This window comes from Leptonychotes weddellii, unplaced genomic scaffold (genome assembly GCF_054177405.1).
Source record: "Leptonychotes weddellii isolate Sample4059 unplaced genomic scaffold, ASM5417740v2 HiC_scaffold_12707, whole genome shotgun sequence".
Taxonomy (NCBI): domain Eukaryota; kingdom Metazoa; phylum Chordata; class Mammalia; order Carnivora; family Phocidae; genus Leptonychotes; species Leptonychotes weddellii.
Window position 1 is genome coordinate 1 of NW_027706078.1, and position 6,098 is coordinate 6,098.

The window sequence follows — 6,098 nt, forward strand, 5'->3', positions numbered from 1 at the left end:
AAAAAAAAAAACAAACACCCCAGGTGAGCCTTGGGTTGAAGCTGCTATAGAGGATCTATAGAGGATAGGGTGTTCCGGTGGCCTGGCAGGGCATCCAAGTCCAGAGATGGGGGTCAATGACACCTGGGTCTTTGGATTCTCACAGGTGGGCTGTCACAGGTAAGCTAAATGTTGGTTGGGTTGGTCTGGGTCAAAAATGTACAGCCCTGAGGCACCCCATCCTGAGAGGTCCCTTGGCTCTGCAAACATAGGCAACTCTCACTAATTGCTGCCAGCAAAGTGTTCTCTGTCCTCATTTAAATGCTGGCCCACGGGTCCCTGGCACCCATACAGGAAGTATCAAAGGGACACAAGCCAGGGCCGGAAGCTGGCTTTGGTGGGACAGGCCTCTGACACCCCTCCTGGGACAAGGCCACCTGAGAAGCCAGGGAGGGCTGGTGTGCAGGGAGTGAAGAGCAATGGGCAGCAGGAAGGAGGAGGTGGTGTGGCACGATCATCCTCGACAGACTGTGAGAGGCAAACATACTCTCAGCATGGGGCACATGTGGCATTTCTTCCAATTAATAGAAAATCTTTTCCAACAGCCCTTGGATAGACACATTTCAAAGTCATGACTTTCAATAGTAAACTGAACCTTCTAAATTGGAAAGTTTCCAATCCTCAAACAGAACTGTCTGTAACCCTGCCTTAGTGGGCATGAGCCTGTGTGTACACCAGGTGGGGGTGGGGTGGTGCCACAGAGAGAGTACAAGAGGAGGGTCCTGAAGACACGACTCCTTCTTCAACTGTCAAGTGGACTTGGGGGAGTGGCTCTGCCACGTCTTGGCCTCAGTTTCCATATTTATAAAATAAACCAATTAGATCAGGATTCCTCAACCTCAACACTACTGACATTTAGGGCATGTTATGGATTACATGACTGTGTTCCCCCAAATTCCTCTGTTGAAGCCCGAATCCCCAAAGTGATAGTATATGGAGGTGGGGCCTTTGGAGGTTATTAGGGTTAATGAAGTCAAGAGGGTGGGGCCCTCAAAATGGTATTAGTGCCCTTATAAGAGGATATGAGAGATCTATTTGCACCACGAAGGAGGGCCTTGTGAACACAAAACAGGAGGAGGTTCCCCCACCAGAACCCAACCATGCTGGCACCCTGATCTCGGATATCCACCCTCCAGACTGTGAGAAATAAATGTCTGTTGCGTATGCCCCCAGTCTATGGTATTCTGTTATAGCAGCCCCGAACTAAGACCGGGCTGGGTCATTCCTTGTGGTGGGGGCCATCCTGGGCGCTGTAGGATGTGGAGGAGCACCTCTGGCCTCCATCCAGTAGATGCCAGTAACACCCCCTTCCCCTCACCCCCAGCTGCATGACATTGCCAAGCATCACCTAAGAATCACTGCATTAGACCAAATTCCCTTACAGTTCTAAGTTTAGGATTCCATTATCGATTCCAAGAATCGTTTAAGAATAAACCCCTGGGGTTCTGAGTGGAACCACTAGGACGGAAATCCCAGGTCTCTTGGGGAGCTTAGCACAGCAGTTAAGGAGCTTGGGTTCTGGAGTCCAGGCAGAGCTGGATTCAAGCCCTGCCTTGGCCTCCGGCTGGGTGATGTTTGGCACACTCTTTCACCATTTGGGTGCCTCGTTTTCCTTGTCTGAAAACCGAGGCTGTTCATAATACCTGCCTCATAGGGCTGTTGAGAGGTTGAATGAATTGATGTATGTGAAGCATTTAGTCCTGTGCTTGCCAACGCTAACTGGCCAAAAATACCCAATGAAAGGTACTGCTCTTACCATTATATTTTACCTCTGTTCCTAAGTTTTCTGTATTTCATTGCTTATACATTTTTAGTAATAACTATTTTTGGCAAAAGTAAAAGGAAAGGCTCACATCAAAACACAGACACATGAGGCACCTCAGTCAAGGAGATACTCACAGCTTCTTCCCATCCAGTTCCGATGACAAATTCGCTGGCCCTTTTATCTTGTTCAAGCGTAATGTCACTGATATTGAGAAGACAACAAACATGATTCTTTTCACTTCTTTCATCTGGGCAAGTATAGGTTAATTCCGTTTCTTCTGGGCTTTGAATTTCCTTATTTTCACTATTTTCTAACTCAGTCTCATTTTTCTGACAGAGATCCATTACTGTGATTGTGGCTGAAGGTTTTTAACATCTTCTTCCTGTAGCATGAAATGCGGGCTGAACTTAGTTTGTAATACTCATTTCTTAAAAACTGAATCAATAACTCAGGCAAAATAACATCAAGACACATTCCAGAACAGACTGGAAGAAATATTACAAAACCATCCATTGCCGGATATTGATGTAATAAAAGATACGGCTAATCGGAAAGACTAATGGATTTAATTAAAGAGCAAATTTGGGATTGAAGAAAAGAGGATAGGAGGATGTTAGCAGAGGCTCTATCCCTCATCATGGGGTAGAGTGCGGCAAGGAATGTAGGTTTAAGCACCCCTGCTGTCCATTCCAAAAAAGTCCAGATGCTACTGTGCTAACACTATGGGAAGTGTGGTGGGCATGTGTTACCTGGCCACTTTCCCTCCTTTTCCTTCCTGGCAACTCTGGATACCGGTCGAGGCTGGGGAGCCTGTGTTCTAGGCTAGGTCGGCCCGCTCATCCTAATCCACCCTGGATGACTGAGTCCTTATGAAAATGGACACAGACACACAGAGAGGGAGGCCATGTGAAGAGGCCCAGGGAGAAGACTGCAAGCCACAGAGAGGGGCCTAGAGCAGACCCTTCCCTCACGGCCCTTGGAAGAAACCAACATTGCCGATACCTTGATTTCAGACTTCCAGCTTCCAGAACTGTGAAGCGGTACATTTCTGTTGTTTCAGCCACCCAGTCTGTGGTCCTGGATCAAAGCAGCCCCAGCACACTAGTGCCAGGTGTGGTAGCAGTGGCACTGATGACGAGGGTGATACCATCTGTCCTTAACTCATGTTTTTCCAGGTTGAAAAATGGAACTTGGCATTTATAATCAGTCAAAGAGTTAGGAAAGTTGCCATCCTTTTTTGTTTGTTGTTTGTTTTTGTTCTTGTTTTGAGTAGACTCCACACCCAGCGTGGAGCCTAACGCAGGGCGTGAACTCGCGACCCTGAGATCAAGACCTGAGCTGAAATCAAGAGTCAGATGCTTAACCGACTGAATCACCCATGGGAAGTTATCATCCTGATCAGGAGCACAGACTTGATTGCCAAACAGCCAGGGTTCCAATCCTATTAGTACCTATACGACCTTGGGCAAGTTACTTTTCTGGGTCCGTTTGCTCATCTCTAAGATGGGCATGATTATAGTACCTTCCTACAGACAGAGGCTCCTCCTGGGCACCCCACAAGCTGCAGAGATGAATCCCTGGACCTAGGCAGTGACCTCCAGTGGTCCAGCTGCATGCTGATGAACAGCCAGTGCCCTTCTTGAGGATTCCTTGCTTGTAATGACACAGAGGCCACTGGGGACCGCACACTTTGCTTTCTCTCACCCTAACCTGATCCCTGCCAGAAAGCCACGGGTTAAATTTTCTGTTGAGGTAGAGATCAATAACTTTTTATAACAATATCTGTTTAATTACCATTTTGGCTTTTTCACATAGGCTTAAAGTAGCATTTTGACGCTAATAAAATTCCATTTACCTATGGAAGGTCAAATATCTTTGGACATCCTAATCTTTTCCAATATGACATCAGAGGACATGAATGAAATCTGAAAGGAAAAAAACGATATGAGGAGTGGCTAAAAACCAGCAGTGCTATTCTATTTACAAACACTGTCACTGCAAAGGATTGAAGAATCATTGATCCAAAGATGGCCCGTTGCCTCAGCTCCCCAGTGGCCCTATGAAAAGGATGAAAAGGTCCCACGTACTCTTCTCTCTGTCAGGTTAACCATCTCCAGCAACTTCAACTATTTCTCACATGTCATGAGAATATGTGAAACCTGAGAGGAAGACAATATTATCTCTATATCGAGACAGAGAAACAGTGGAGGCCAAAGATGCAGTATTGGGGAAGCCCCTATTTTGGAGTCAATAGAAGTTGGACCCAGTGAGGGCACGAGAAGTTCCAGTCACATTATATTCCAAAGTGCCAAAAGAAACCCAGGTAATGATAATATTAAATAATAAAAGTAAGAGCTGCATAATAGCCCTTACTATGCACCAGGCATTGTTATGAGCACTTTACATATTTGTTATAAATACTGCATTTTATAAGTACTTAATTCATTTAATGGAAGATCGTGGGAAAAATATTGACTCCTTATGACCAAAAAGTAAGAATCATCTCTGAAGTCAGTAAACATAGTATTCTTAGTCAAATGGCCAGATTACTGCATACCAGATTGCTAGGTGCTTCTCTGGAACACTGGTGTTCAAGCTGGATCAAGATGCTCCACTACTAAAATAGAATGTTGGTGGTCTTTTCCTAATAAGAAAAAAAAAAAAAAAGAATTCAGTTAGTGGAAAGAACAGTCTTAATTTAAAAATTTTCTCCAATAACCATGCCTTCAAGTTGTATTGCCCATTCTTGTCTTCCGGCTCATGTAAGAGATGAGAAATAGAAGTATACAAGAAACAATCAAAGATCAACTAAAAGAGTGGATATGTGATTTCTTACAAATGGTATGCATTCTAACTTTTATGTTGAAATGCAGAAATCTCTATGGATATAATAGTCATATTTTCTGATAGTAAAATTATGCCTAGTTTACAGATTTGAAGTAAATCAATAGGTCATGCTATTCCACTTCTTGACTTCCATGGAGCTTTATCATCATATAACTGAGAGCTCATTACTTTACAAGCATCTTGTTTCATTCCGCTGGTGGCTCTAAAGATTAGTGTGACATCGGCAACCCTGAAACTTATGCTCCTCAGTTCCTGGTGTTCCTCCCAAAAGCAACATGATAATCCTGAAAATAACTGAAGACGGCTATTATTTCTTCAGAAGAGAATCTCAAATGTCTTCATCTTAAGAATGCACAATTGCCTGTCAGTGTCTTTAAAATATAGTACCTGGAAATGAGGGTAATATTTCAAATGTGGTCTGGCTAGAAATGTCTATTTTGAAATCTGACTCCCTTTGATCTGAAATCTACACCTATTAATTGGACAAAGATTGCTACATGTTTAAAAAGCTATATCCCAATCTTGATTAACACTCAGCAGGAGGTCAATTATAACTTCTACATTTTTTCCACATGAATTGTTAATAATCCCTGTCTTCTTCACTCCATATACATGCCATTAATTTCCTTTTAAAAATTTTTTCCTCTTTTTTCCCCACTAGATACAGACCTCTGAATGGATCAGATCTTTCTAAAATTTCCTCTTGTTGGTTTTGGACCATCATTCCAACCTGCTTAGATACTTGCAAATCTGACTCTGACACCCCACAGTTTGGCCATTCCTTCCCAATTTAAGACTTGCATTTGATGGGCATACCTCCTGTAACTTCATCTAAGTCACTGATAAAATGTTGGCGAGGAGAGGGTAAAGGACAATGCCATGTGGATATGCCTTATACTGGGGCATTTACTAATTACCAACTGGCTGCAAATTCACCTCACTATACAATTGTCTGGCCTATGCATATAAATCTCATCTACAGGATTCTTGATTCCATTGATTTAGGTAAACTTCATTTTTTTTTTAAAAAAAGACTCCAAGAGTTATAGAAATTTACATTTACATCTATGTCTATTAATTTTTTAAATATTTACTGTCTATATTAGGGATGAAGAATAGGTTCCAAATTGTCGGTTCCAAACAGTCCCAACACAACTAGAGTGTTGTGTTGAGAAGGATGTTAAAACTTGGCCACTGCAGGGAAGAGTTCTGTGGTTGATTAATGATGTCTGCCAGAGACTAAAGAGTGGTAACATACATGCCACCTAATTGCCATTGCTTATATAAAAAGTCAGATTCCAAATGCCTTACTCTAGACTCCTACACCTGGTTGACACATTCCCAGGTAATTAATGGGGGAGGGGGGATGTTGATGGGCCAGGAGAGGTAAAAAACCCAGGACATTTAAGTCAAAAGCAAGCTATGATCCCTTTTTTTTTTTTTTTAA

The 6,098-nt window shown here is 42.9% G+C and overlaps 1 non-coding gene across 1 annotated transcript; it reads right to left on the bottom strand.

The window, feature by feature from the left end:
• Nucleotides 1-38: 38 nt before the first annotated feature.
• LOC102750299 (uncharacterized) lies at nucleotides 39-5,943 on the bottom strand. The gene is made up of 3 exons (XR_014141674.1): nucleotides 4,362-5,943; nucleotides 3,660-3,729; nucleotides 39-2,186 (listed from the first exon to the last, which is right to left on the bottom strand). It is a non-coding gene; the product is annotated as an uncharacterized LOC102750299 (transcript).
• Between the last annotated feature and the right edge of the window lie 155 nt (nucleotides 5,944-6,098).